We start from the raw sequence: 14,943 nt of genomic DNA, 5'->3' as shown, positions 1-14,943 counted from the left end.
GTGCACATGTTCCATGTTATTGTCTGGCTTAATATGAAATGACTTGACAGCTTGGAAATTACTCGTATTTTCACGACCATAAGGCACACTAAAAAGTCTTAAGTTTCCTCCAAAATGGACGGGGCGCGTTATAATGCGGCGCGCCTTATGCTTGCACCGAGATCCAAAATCTGTTAATTTTGTTGTGTGACTTTGATTCGCGCTCAGCTTGACTGACTGGAAGCATTTCCTACCAACAAGCTGTTTATATAGACGAAAGGCCGACGTGACTGAGGACGGCAAAGCAAAGGGTGGGCGTGAAAGAGGCACGCCCCCAGTAGGTAGAACATAGTGCCAGTATGTGCATTGTGCAAAACAACATCGGTTTGGCTAAGGACCCTCGAAAATGCCACCTACATAGAGACAGACTGATGAAGCACAGTTTAAACTGCAAGCCATCAGTTACGCGGACAGGAACATGGGAATCGAGCAGCCGCAGGAGAATTCCAGATCAATGAAACGGCGCCATCTATCCATCCGGGCAAGGACTACCGTGGCGCAGCAACTCCTACTGCAGTAAAAACATTGCCAACAAACACATCCATCTCCAACCACATCACCAACATACGACATGACGCTCACTTTCGACATCCTGGTGAACGACACTGTAGAGAAGGACCGTCCCTGTTGATCTGTGACTCCATGCACACCCATCTCACAACCGCTGTGAAAAACCAAGTGCAGCAAATGAACTCGGAGCTTGTCATCATTCCGGGAGACTTGACAAAGGAACCCCAGCCGCTGGACATCGGTGTAAACACGGCGTTCAAAGTGACGTTGCCAGCCGCGTGGGAGCGACGGATGACAGATGGCGAACACAGCTCTACTAAGACTGGGAGGCAGCGCTGTGCGAGTTACGCCGCAATTTGTGAATGGATTGTGGATGCTTGGGCTAACGTGTCTGCTTGCACTGTTGTTCGAGCTTTCATAAAAGCCGGCATCATTTGTGAGGAGCCGCATTGCAACGAGACTGACAATGGCGAGAGGGAACCTGGCGTTTTTGATGGAGAACTTTCCCTGTTGTTCATTTCGGATACAGAAGATGAGGACTTTGATGGATTTGTGGATCAGGATTGATCAAAAATAACGTGAGTACATTGTTAAATACTTCAATAAAGTACAACCGAACTCAGTTTCAGTTAAAAACATACGCTAGCATGCATGCTAGCGTATGTTTCAGCGTGCATGCATGCAGACTAGCGTATTGTAGCGTTGGCTGGGAGCACTTTCTGTTCCCCAGCGTGCATTGCGGTACTGTTTTGGTGCAAATGCTTTTAAAGTTACATGTTTGAGCTACATAGTTGTTAGTTATTGTTCTCCACAAATAGCGGTAGTGTCTTGTCTCTTTGTGTTTATCTGCTGCGTTGCTGTGTGATGTTTTTGTGCACCATGACTGAGACTGTTGTGTTGAGTGATGGATGACCTTCCGCAATTTCCAGTGGGTTTGATAAACTGTAAGAGAGTTCTGTTCTTAATCTGCCCAAGGAAATAAAGCACTATCGCTTCCTCACTGACTCTTGAGCGCCCGTATGTTTGACCATACCTGCACCCAATAATACAGTGCGCCTTATATACTGTATGTGTTAAATACAGAAATAGCACCTGTAACTGAGACTGCGCCTTTTAATAGGGTGCGCCTTATGTTTGTGAAAATACGGTAAATGTTTCCAAGTACCGTTGCATTGAAGCAATCAGCCTGTGGCATTGCCTGGGAGTTATGGAAGCCCAGATTTCCTTGATGCTTGCTGTCAGCTCTTCTTTGTTTTTGGGTCTGGTGCCCCTCATATTCCTTTTGAGAATACCCCATAAATTCTCAATGGGGTTTAGATCCGATGAGTTGCCCCGCCAGTCAAGCACTGTGGTGTCATGGGCATCAAAGCAGGTTTTGGTGCTTTTGGCGGTATGGGCAGGGGCCAGGTCCTGCTGGAAGATGAAATCTGCATCTCCATACAGATCCTCAGCAGGAATCATGAAGTCCACGAAAAGATTCTGGTAGACTGTTGCCGTTAACTTGGATTTAAGAAAGCAGAGTTTACCAACACCTGCACCGGACATTGCACCCCAAATCATGACGGACTGGATATTTCACACTGACCTCAAGCAGCTTGGGTTCTGTTCATTCTGTTCGTCTTTCCCCAAACCTTTGGATCTTGATTCAGGCGCAGCCGCCTAAGGGTCTTTGTGCTCCCGAAATGGCCTGACCCGGTGCCCCTGTGACATGCACCGCCTCCCTGAGGGCTACAGGCACCACCACCTGCCACCTCTCTTCCCCAGTGGCTGGCTCCATCCCAGCATGCTGCAACACGCCATCTTTGATGCGCAGCACTGCAAATTTGCTCCACAGGCCCTTGGTGCCCACCGACAGTCCCATCACGCTCTCCCACGGTGGCCTCCTGCCACTCTGGACCCACTGTCGCACTGGTTTGAGATCGGCGTCCTCTTCCTGCTTGACCGCCCACTCTGCAGCATCCACTGCCTCGAGCGTGCAGCATGACCGCCTACCAGCTGTCTCATCACCGCACAGCTCCTTTTCTCTGGCGTCTCGCCGGTCGCAGTAGTTGCAGCTGTTCACAGCACACGGCCGCCGGGAAAGGCCGTCAGCGTTAGCATGCTGAGCACCTGCTCTATGGATCACACTGAAGTGGAAGGATTGCAGTTCCTCCAACCATCGCGCCACCTGGCATTCTGGTTCTCGGAAGGTCATCAACCACTGGAGTGCTGCATGATCAGTTCTGATGGTGAAGGGGACGCCACAGAGGTAGTACTTAAAGCGCCGTGCAGCCAACACAATAGCCAACAGTTAACGTCTGGTCACGCAGTAGTGCCGCTTTTATTGAATGTTCGGCTGAAGTAGGTGACCACCTGTTCACCTTCTGGCCCCACCTGTGATAACACAGCCCCCATGCCGACATTGCTAGTTTCAGTGTCCAGCACAAAGGGCAAAGCTGGGTCTGGAGCGGTGAGGACAGGAGCGTTCGTGAGGGACCTCTTGAGGTTGGAAAACGTCTCCTCACAGTCTGGCGTCCATGCGAAGGGCTGGTCGTTCTGGAGGAGGCGGTACAAGGGCGCATCGATGCAGGAAAATCCCTTCACGAACCTCCAGTAATATGAAGCTAAGCCCTTGAGTTAGGCAAGCTAGGCAGCTCTTGAGTTACAACTCGTGAATTGATGAGCTTGAGCTTGCAACTCAAGCTCATCAATTAACGAGGATCCCTTCCTGCATCCTCATGAAGGGATGCAGGAAAATCCCTTCAAGTAATATGAAGGGCCCGTGCCATCCGGGCTACACGGGCCCCCTCCTGTTTCCCCAAACGTCTTTCAACTTGGGGCAGCGGCGCAGCAGGTGACCTGGGTTCTGACCACACACCCAGCAGGTCATGGGGCGTGTGCGTCGGTCACGCCCTTCCTCACGCCCTTCCTCCTTCAACGTCGATCGAGCGCCGAACTCACCAGGCATTTCAGTCACACAGTGGTCAGGTCCCTGCTTCACCGTCAGTCGAGCGCCGATCTCACTAGGCTTGCTCCCCCCACAACAGCGCTCGTGCAGCGGGGTTGAAACCGAAACTTCTGACACCAATGTAATGCCCCTGGTTGTGGCGAAGGAGAGACTCACGTCGCCGATGCCCTTCAATCGCTTTATTAACAGCGGAGAACACTGCAGCAATTCACATTCACACAAGGGCTTCTGTAGGACACAACCCCACTGATCTGTATTATATATCTGGACAGCTCATACGTCACACCCGCCCGTGCAAGCCGCTGAAGCCAAAGAGACGCCATCTTACCACTCACATCTCGTACGTAGCAGACTACATTGGCACAGCGTACATAGTGTACAAAGCAGATGAAGAGGCTCGCAGAACATCCATATTTTACATTAAAAAGCGGGGAGATTCTCCCATTCCTTCAAGTAACGCAACCTTCGTCCCTTAAAAACGATTTGATACGTTACTCTCTATCTTTTGGCTATATTAAATGTACTTTTTCTTTTTTTTACTTTCTCATTGCCTTTGGGACAAAATTCTACTGTGCACCCTGGCTCAGCACTCCCCGATAGCAATGATAGTTTTACTCCTCTAGAAAGAGATTTTCATTTTAACTGCATATCCCATCCCTTTTTTCCACTAAAATCCATGGTCATGATCCTTTACTTTTTTTTTTCTTACTTTCATACGATTCACTATGCTCTCGTTTTGCTGATTTTTTTTGTTTGTGTTATGAAATAGAAATAACCTCTTTTCTGATATAGCACTCAGCCAAACTCTCTTGCTCCTGACGTCGCACCGTCACTTCCCAAGCCCCGCCCTTTAAAGGCCCAGGCACACAAGTCACAGATATTACAATATGAATCTGTGTGCATTCGTGTGTTTGGTGGGGAAAACTGAGCTGCCCCAGTAAATGGTTCAGAACGCTTAATGGCTTATACAGTAACTGTCTATGTACTTGACTTGACATAATACATAGCAAACATGGTGTGTATGTTATCACTAAATCTAGTCATCTAAAGTAGAGGAAAACAATAAGCATACTATACTGATTCATTGATGAGTTTGCTGATTCATTGATGAGTTGCTTTTATGAAGCACTTAAGTGATGCATTCATCAAAGGATGCAGCATTGCACATCAGCAAGCTTGCAAGTGACATGTTGCAATTGAACATGCACGTTCAAGTGTTTAACAGTGTCAACATGCTCCTATTTCAGTGCCCACAGTCCAAATTTGGCATCATGAAATACACTGACGTAACAATTTAAACAATATCTATGCTTTCTATATTTTTCAGTCAGTGTTTATGGTCCTTGAGTTGCAATGACGAAAACACTACTGTTACAATAAGATTGCCCGTACCCAAGAAGAGCAACGTGACCTGCTTGAATGACTATCGCCCTATAGCACTCACTCCTATTGTTATGAAGTGCTTTGAAAGAATAGTCATGACCCACATCAAAAAGAGCATCCCGGCCACTGTGGATCCTCTACAGTTTGCATATCGCCAGAACCGGTCCATGGATGATGCAGTCAACACTGCCATCCACACAGCCCTTTTGCACCTACAGGGCCAGGACACATACGTCAGAATGTTATTTATTGATTACAGCTCTGCATTTAATACAGTCAGCCCCCACAAACTCACAAACAAGCTCCTCACACTTGGCCTGTCACCCTCCCTCTGTAACTGGGTGTTTAACTTTCTCACAGGCAGGCCCCAGTCAGTCAGAGTCCACAATCGCACATCCAGCTCAAGAATTGTGAGCACTGGGACCCCACAGGGGTGTGTGCTGAGTCCACTCCTCTACACGCTCTTCACCTACGATTGCGTGGCCTCCCAGAACAACACCAGCATCATTAAATTTGCGGATGACACGACAGTCAGCGGACTGATCACTGTTGAAACATCATACAGAAGAGAGGTGACTCACTCCTACCGTCAGGCAGACGCTACAGGAGTTGAAGTCCAGGACCACAAGGCTGGCAAACAGTTTTACCCACAGGCCATCAGGCTTCTCAACGAAGCACTCACACACACACACTCATAGCACTTTATTGATTTATTGATTTATTTATTTGTATTAATGTCTCTTCTGTTGTTGTTGCTTAATTTATTGCCATTTATGTTTCTGATGTTCTTATTCTTTTTCGTGTGTATTTCTTTCTTTCTTTTTCTGGGAGAATGAACAGAACAAGAATTTCATTGCATAGCAGAACCACCTGTTTTACTGTGCATATGACAATAAAACTCTTGAATCTTGAATCTTGAAAATCAATTCAGATGGTTATATTATTGTTTTCCATACTTTAGTCAACTAGTCAAAGTTCTGATTGAATGCAGACTTTTTTTTTTTTGCATGTAATCTTGTTCAGAACAATTCATGCCCGGATTGGTGACCTCCTGTGGACATGATCTCACCAAAGACCCCAGCAGCCCAGGGAGCCCACACATAAATGATTTCACTCTTGTTCATGTATTCACAGCTCCAGAATATACAGTAGAGGGATATTGTTTAGTATAGTGGTGTTATTAAGGACTTGTGTGTTTGTATATATCTCAATTGGGCAAGTCCAGGGCCAAATTTTTGTCCCAGTCCATCCCTGAATGTCATTATTTTGCTCAATGATGTAATAATAGTTTTATATATAAAATTGCACATACACTTACTGTATATCCAGTCAAACCTGTCTATAGCGGCCACTGAAGGGAAACGGGAAAAGTGGCCGCTATAGACAGGTGGCCGCGATAGACAGGTTGGCGGCCATTTTGAATTTGTGCGCACACATATTAACATGTATTCACAAAAAGACTGGAGCAAAACCAAGAGACATAGGGGAAAACGCTCTGTTGACACATGAACAGGTAGGTAAATCTAGGTAACAGCTCCGGTGAGGAAACTAGTAATATCAATAACACCGCACATTTGACGGCGCTGGCCTTTTATCCGCCACAAATGTTAATTGACCGCAGCTGCGCGGCCACCAGGCATGAAGCGGCTGCCTCTTCCTCCCCGGAGAAGGCACAGCCCGCCAAATAAGAGCGCAGGACAGGGGACGCTCGCTCCTGTCCTGCAGAACGTCACAAATTTCCACCTTTGATTTTTTTTAAAACACGATTTTAAAATCACGAAATAAAAATTTGAGTGAACGAGCCCGAGGATATACTGTATGTACAGGATACGCGTGAAGCAGTCATGAATGGGTGTATGCGTGAACAATTGAGTGCGGGGGAGGTGCGAAGATCGTCGTAAACTAACAATACCATCGCTCCTTTCTTATTGAATGGGCTTTTGGTCTCTAATTAGTCGGCAATTAAGTGATATTTTAGATGTTTTATTCAGGTGTTTTGGCTATTTTAGAATCTATACACGGCATTGCAAAGTGGGAAGTTTACCGTTTTGGCCATCATTGAATCTTTTCAGGGCGGCATTGCAAAGTAAGAAGACGGCTTTTTTATGTCGAACTAGGACTCAGTAATTAAAGTCTACACACGACGGCTTCATTGCTTAAAAAACAAAACTTTTTCATGCATGAAGCTTCTGCTTGAGTCGGCATTTTGGCCGCTATATGCAGTCAGATATTGACCAAGGGATACAAAATGGGTGGCCGCTAGCCGCGTTATACAGGTGACCGCTATACACAGGGTCTATAACCTGTACATTTTCTGCAGAGGATTTTTCAGTTGCCGCCATAAGCAGGTGGCCGTTCTATACAGGTGGCCGCTAAGACAGGTTGTATATATATACTTCAGATTAGAACAATGATCAGCAAATTTATGAAACCTCATTTAATTATTAATAATTATGAGCTAAAAAGTCGAAATTATGAGATAAAAAGCCATAATTATGAGCAATTACAAGATAAAAAGTAATAATACATAAAAGTATTTTTTTTCTTTCAGTGGAGGAAACGGGTTTCCATACAAATTTAAGGAGAATGAGTTGAGAAAAAAAATCTAGTAAAGGGAATCAGGATCATTATCGGCATGTTATCTTTGCATATTGTGTTGATACCAAAATTAGCAGTATCGCCCACCCGGAGGCAGCAAAGCTCACATACACAACCCCGCCTGTCTGTTCGAAGAAGAAAATGTACACGTGACATGTCACATGACGCGTGACGTCTCCTCCTGACTGTTCTATAGCGCTTTTGTGTTGTATTTCTCCAAAGCGCTCTATTATTTTTAAATAAGGTGTACGTTTCACCTTAAAATAGTGGATGTGCTGCGTTGGTCATGTTCGTTCATTGAGACCCCGTCTACTACGTTCAAGACGCTCCTGGCTCGCTAGCTAGCAAGCTAAGAGCTGGTTAGCTGTGTGGAGAACAACATTGATGTGAGGACTGAACCAGACGTAAAGGTGAGGAGGAGGCACCTGCACTTTCGACTTTTATCTGACTTCTAAGGTGTTGTTTGTGCTTGGCGTTTTTGCGAATATGTGTGGGCGGTGGAGAAAACACATAGTATCTACATCACTGTGATACATCACTATCACTAGCATCGGCATATTTTGAAGAGCTTCGGATTGAAGTGTTATTATTGGAGTTAGTTACATGTTCACAAAATGGTGAATAATGGAGTAAACACTGTCATGGAGCAGGGCTGGGACTGCCTCACGAAACGATGGCTCACGATACACTGCACTGCAATTATATGGAATCACAGGAGTGCCAAAGTTAAAAGGGAATACGTGCAGAAATACAAAGACAATCAATAATACAAAAATATACAAATGTGTAAATACAAAGACAATCAATAATTTAAAAAATATATACAACTTGCGTTTTGTCATTGCACTTTGTCATTGCATTTGATAATACCATGAAAATGCGGAAGAATGGGTCATTCAAACGTAAACGGGGGAAATTTAAATCAGATAAAAATAAGGCATTTACCTCTTAAAGATTGCGCCACACAGCTTCATCCATATCTGCATTCACCAAAGCAGATATAGCCCTTAAAGACTTTTTTAAATCAAAACCTTCCATGACATTTTCCACCAACCGAGCAATTGCTCATAATTCTCGTTGAACACCTCTTCTCAATTCGTCCACGTCCACCATATTTAAATTTCCCCGTTTACTTTTGACAAACATGTACAACCCCTGGCAAAAATGATGGAATCACCAGTCTTGGAGGATGTTCATTCAGTTGTTTAAATTTGTAGAAAAAAAGCAGATCACAGACATGACACAAAACTAAAGTCATTTCAAATGGCAACTTTCTGGCTTTAAGAAACACTTAAAGAAATCAAGAAAAAAAGATGAAAGTCATTGATGATATGGGGCTGCATGTCAGGTAAAGGCACTTCCTCCCATTTGTTCCTCATTTGTTTTGCTGTGCATTTTCTGTTTTCAAGACATATTGCTTTAAGTTTTCTGTCTTGACGCTTTGATGTCTTCTTTGGTCTACCAGTATGCTTGCCTTTAACAACCTTTCCATGTTGTTTGTACTTGGTCCAGATTTTAGACACAGCTGACTGTGAACAACCAACATCTTTTGCAACATTGCGTGATGATTTACCTTCTTTAAGAAGTTTGATAATCAAACTTTTTGTAAAAAAAAATTGGCAAAAGCAATCAGAGAAAGTTGGAGACAGATTGATGAAGAGTACTGTTTGTCACTCATTAAGTCCATGCCTCTGAGACTGCGAGCTGTTATAAAAGCCAGAGGTGGTGCAACAAAGTACTAGTGGTGTGTTTGAAGTATTCTTTTGTTGTTGTTTTTTTCATGATTCCATAATTTTTTCCTCAGAATTGAGTGATTCCATAATTTTTTCCCTCTGATTGGTCTAAAAGAGTAACTGTTACTGACTACCACATCTTTTTTTCTTGATTTCTTTAAGTGTTTCTTAAAGCCAGAAAGTTGCCATTTGAAATGACTTTAGTTTTGTGTCATGTCTGTGATCTGCTTTTTTTCTACAAATTTAAACAACTGAATGAACATCCTCCAAGACTGGTGATTCCATCATTTTTGCCAGGGGTTGTATTTGCGTCTACTTTCTGTCCGTGACATTATTTCCGGGCTCCCGAGTTTCCTTAGCTACATAGCCCCTGCAAGCAGGAATCGTGTAATCACGTATGGAGTAGTCATCATCCTGGCAGAATGACCGTGGGCGGGTCATTCTTCTGCATTTGCATGGTATTACCAAATGCAATGACAAAACGCAAGTGGAAAAGACAAAGACAATACAGAAAAAACTAAGACAAAATAGTCAAAAAATATGACTACATTTGTATACTTTTTTAAATTATTGATTCTCTTTGTATTTCCACATTTGTATATTTTTGTATTATTGATTGTCATTGTATTTCCACACGTATTGCCTTTTAATTTTGGCACTCCTGTGATTCCATCCAATTATAGGTATATGGGTCATTCCTACAACTTGCGTCCCCGTGATATTACATGATGTACATTAGTTTGCTATTTAAATTTGAACAATCACATTCAAAAAGTCCCGTACTTGTACGAAAAAACATAATACAGTAGACGCCCCTACAGCGTAAATAATCCGTTCCAAGAACCTTTATGTTATAGGGATTTTATGTTATACGAAGCGTAGAATACATGTAAATAGCCTAATCCGTTCCAAGATCTTCCCAAACTCACACCTTTGGGCCTTCAAAATATTAAAAGTCCCCCAAATATGGTGGGAAAATATAAGAAAACAGCATAAACATAGTCGAGTAACATTCCAATATAAAATAAGGTAAATAAGGTATAATGGTCGATGGGGAACGGCCGTACAGTCTAGCAACATCACTTAATTTCATACCACCATCATGCTTCTAGATCATTTCCTGCTTTGTTTCGATCTTTTCCCTTTTTTTCTTGTCACTTACACTTGGTCTAGGGCCCATGACTCCGGTGATTTTAACACAAATAAAAGTAAACAAATTAAGAAGAGATTTCAATGCGTGCAAACTAATTTAAGGGCGACTACGATGAGGAACAGAGCAGCATGTCTCTCATACCACACACCGACGCGCTGGATTAGTCAGCCAATGAGATGAGAGCGTAGGCGGTGCTCCGATAATCAGCCAATGAGAGCATGAAGCGTCAGAATTTCTGCATAACTTCCTGTTTCGTTTCGATCGACAACTTTTCCCTTTTTTCTTGTCACTTACACTTGGTTTAGGGCTCATGACTCCGGTGATTTTAACACAAATAAAAGTAAACAAATTAAGAAGAGATTTCAATGCGTGCAAACTAGTTTAAGGGCGACTACGATGAGGAAGGGAGCTCACACACAAACAGGGACGCACTGGATAAGTCAGCCAATGAGATAAGAACGTAGGCGGTGCCCGGATCATCAGCCGATGAGATGAGAGCTTGGGCGGTGCCCCGATAATCAGCCAATGAGAGCGTGAATCCAGAAGGCGTCACCAAGTATACTCTGTTAGTCTCTCTGTCGCTTGCACGGACTTGACGCTTTACGTTATATGGAATTCCTTACGTAATACAATGTGAAAAATTTCCATAAATTCTTTACGTTCAGTGGAATTTACGTAAAAGGAGGTTTACGTTATGCGAGGTACTACTGTATTAAAAAAAAGATGAATTAAGAATAATTGATATACTGTTTTTGCAAACTGGCAAAGTTAGAAATATAAGTAATGCCATTCAAACAATTTCTACTTTTTTGTTATTGTTGTGTAACCTTATTTGTCAACTTTTCTACAGTCACCCGATCTTCAGTAATTAACTAAATATATTCGGAGAGAATGTTGTACACGAACAGGGTCAGTTATGCTCTTTTCTTGTTCAATTTGACAATCAGTTGTAAGGCTTCCTGTGAGGTCACCGGGTACCAACCAGCATGTTACCCATCCCATGAGCAGTAAAGGCTAACTTCAGCCTAAAATGTCCATCCTGTTATCATGTTGTGCAGTAACAGCATGGTGGGCCTTAGAAGGAGATTATACATTAGGTTCGTATACTTCCTTTAAAAGGACTGATTAAAACACGCATGTACAGTTGTCCTCAAAATGATTCATACCCGTGTCAACATTAGATTTTTTATTTTTGTGATGAAATGAATGCATTTTGTCAAGTTTGTTTATCATTTATATGTGACTAACAAGTGAAAGAATAACAATACACAATTTAAAAAATTCTTCATTCTTATTCATACCTTAGGTTTACTGCATTAAATGTCTGTTTAATAGTCAATAATAGTCAATAGTTTAATAGTCAATAGTCAGGCAGGGACGAAGGTGTCACGGTCCACCATCGAGCGAGTCCTGTACACGGGAGGTCTCCGTGGACGTAGGCCTCGGAAGATGCCGCTGCTCAAGAAGAAACATCTGGAGGCTCGCCTGGCCTTCGTTAGAGGTCATCTGAAGCAAGATCCCAGCTTTTGGTCAACTGTCCTGTGGTCTGATGAGATGCAGTTGAAGTTATTTGGGCATATGGATGTTAAATGCGTCTGAAGGAAGAAAGGGGAAGCATACAATCCGAATAACACAGTGCCCACTGTCAAGCATGGTGGTGGAAAAATAATGCTATGGAGATGCTTCTCTTCCCGCGGCAGAGGGAACCTCGTCAGGGTCCAAGGAACCATGAGAAAGGAGGATTACATCATGATCCTTGATGAAAACATGAAGGTCCTGACCTGAATCCAATCGAGAACTTGTGGCGAGACTTGAAGGCCGGGGTGATGGCTAGGAAACCGACCAGCCTGAGCCAGCTTGAGGCTTTCACCAAGGAAGAATGGAGAAAATCCCACAGGAGACATGCAAGAGGCTTGTGGCCACGTACCAGAATCGTCTCGAAGCACTCATAAACAACAAAGGTTATGCTATTGACTACTAAAGCAAGTAACGTTCAGTAACGTTTTAGCCAAAAATGTAACCACCGTGTAAAATAAATACCTGGATACAGGCACTTACTTTAACATTAAGTGCTTAAAAACACACACATCCATTTAAAGCCTGCCTTGTTTAAATCCAATGCTTTATTTCCTAGTATTGATTCAATCGATTGATAAACTTTTTAAAGGATGTTAGATCGATATATGCCGTCTAGAATGGAAACTTGCTAAACACACATCGATGTAGTTGAATCGTAGGAATATAAATCGATGCATCGATGTAGTGAATGAATCGTCACACCCCTAGTTATTATTTTTTCACTTGTTGGTCACATATGAATCATAAACAAACTTGACAAAATGCATTCATTTCATCACAAAAATAAAAAATCTTAAATATTAACAAGAGTATGAATAATTTTGAGGACAGCTGTATGTCAGAGAATGGTACGCTATTTGCAGAAGAAAAGGTGTTACAGGGCATGGCGTCATGTAGACCCTGAAAAACGGGCAAAATACCTAAATAAGGAGAAAGGGAGTTTGGAGAAGGAGCAGAAAGTGAGAAAAGATTGGACACACCTTTTTTGTTGTTGTTGACGTCGACTGCAAAGGACGTACATGTAGTGTTGGGCAATGTTTTCATTTGAACGATTCCTTGTCCCGATTCCAGTTCATAACAATTCTAGATTCTGATGATTTTTAGAGGCAGCGTCATAAAAGTTTGCACAGTTAAAATGAAGGCGCTAACCAGAGTTCTTTTTGGATGAATGTCTGAACTTTTCCATGAATTATTTAATGATTTGAACTTTTGATCAACTTGGACTATAGAACTACTGTATCAGTAAGATGGTTATTATGTGCAATATACTGTACATCACTTTTTCTAATCAATTTTCCTTTGGTTATTTACAGTATTCGGATTCTAAACAGATGTTATAATATCATTAAGGAAGTAAAATTAATATGTTATTGTTGTACACATGTGATATGGGGTGGGATTAAAAACATTTTCTTCTTCACACTCCCTTTTGAGCAATATTAAATGTATTTCGTTTGTTATTATTAGTGTACATGGCAACTTCTATGCTATATATTGTTGTTATTTTTTAGTTGTGTGAAAATGATTTTTGTACTAATTGACAGAGTAATATGAATACATGGGAAATAAAGTGTTAAATAATAATTTCTTTAGGTCAAGAAAACAAAGTTAACAGAATAAAATACAAATGAATATCTCAAATAGACATCTGTCCTGCTTAACGTAAAACAGAGTAAATTCAGTGTCCAGGTTGCAGGGGTCTCCCACTGTCATCACTAATAAGAGTGTGTTTGATTTATGACTGGCAGCATTTAAACTGTACACTAGTTTATTTACCAGGCACATCTCCACTCAACAGTGTGGCCATCGTCTTTTATGTGCTATTTTGTGGTCATTTATCATTATATAAATGCATAAAGTCTCAATTGAAGAGTTATAATAAACTACTGAGTTGAAGCAAATATTCTTTTACCGTGTGGTGAGCTACTCGGGATAGGACACCCCTGGGATAGTAAGGCTGGACACACTATGTGTTTATGTTCATTAAACAACCGCACACAAGTAGTGTTTTGAGGACAGGTAATAATTAGTATCATGACAACAAGAGAGCAAAATTGTTTAGTGACACGAAGAATTTTGTACGTACCCCATGAACATGATATCCACTTCCCCGTGGGACAAAAACGATTTCCAAACGAACCACATTGCTTGTTGTAAAACTAAAAAGTCACATTTGGAGTCTGAAGACCAGAGAAGCTAGGCGGACAGGTCTAGCTAGCTAGCTTGCCGCCGGTGACAGCTAGGCCAAGTGTGTAAATGAAGACGCAGAAAAGTCGAACGGCAATAGGTTTGATAAGGAAGTGATCAAACACGCTGCCACGTATTGGCGTAGCCTATGTCAAGCTATCAAACTGAAGCCATTAAGGTTTTACAGACTGGTTTTGATTATCGCGACAATACGGGACAAAGTGTGTCCCTTGTTGGCTCAATACGTGTGTTGGCAACGCTACGTAGCACACATGTAGGGGTTGTCACCGCACGCCGATTGCTTTTTGTGATCGGCTTTAAAAGGCATATGCCAATCACGTTTTTTCTGATCGGTAGCCAATCAATCAAAGCCTAGAATTATCAATAGCTCAGTCCGGTTTATAATTGGTTATGAATGATATCCATTCAGATTGTGAGAGGGTTAAAAATATTTCAATTGTGTAAAAGGTGTTAAAAGTCAGTCAGGTAATAAATGATCTATTTATTGTTTAAGTTTAGTTATGTTTTCTAGAGGCTATAAAAGTTCTGTTTATTAAAGGCTATAAGAGGAAGCAGTTGGCCACGCCGCTCCCCTCTGAATGAGGCTGCCAGACAGAGACATCATTTCAGACCATCCTTGTTTATATCTTCAACGAAACAAAGCGACTTCAAGTGCGCCTCTGTTGTTGGGTGTCGGGGCCCTGATAATCATTTCCTTTAGCTGTCAGCTCCTCACTGAAATATAAATATAGCTGGATTGACATGTGGTCAGACTGGCATGACGTGCAAAACAGTTTTGTTCCGGTGCATCATGT

At 42.4% G+C, this 14,943-nt stretch overlaps 1 protein-coding gene across 2 annotated transcripts in view; it reads left to right on the top strand.

The window, feature by feature from the left end:
* Positions 1-7,626: 7,626 nt before the first annotated feature.
* The window catches only part of man1b1a (mannosidase, alpha, class 1B, member 1a), a 37,955-nt gene continuing 30,638 nt past the window's right edge, over positions 7,627-14,943 (top strand). For both annotated transcript variants that reach the window (XM_054757214.1, XM_054757212.1), the window contains exon 1: positions 7,627-7,887. The gene's annotated coding sequence lies outside the window, so the exon portion shown is untranslated. The remainder of the gene's footprint in view (positions 7,888-14,943) is intronic.

Source organism: Dunckerocampus dactyliophorus, chromosome 17, assembly GCF_027744805.1.
Source record: "Dunckerocampus dactyliophorus isolate RoL2022-P2 chromosome 17, RoL_Ddac_1.1, whole genome shotgun sequence".
Taxonomy (NCBI): Eukaryota; Metazoa; Chordata; class Actinopteri; order Syngnathiformes; family Syngnathidae; genus Dunckerocampus; species Dunckerocampus dactyliophorus.
This window is presented reverse-complemented; position numbering and strand designations above follow the sequence as displayed.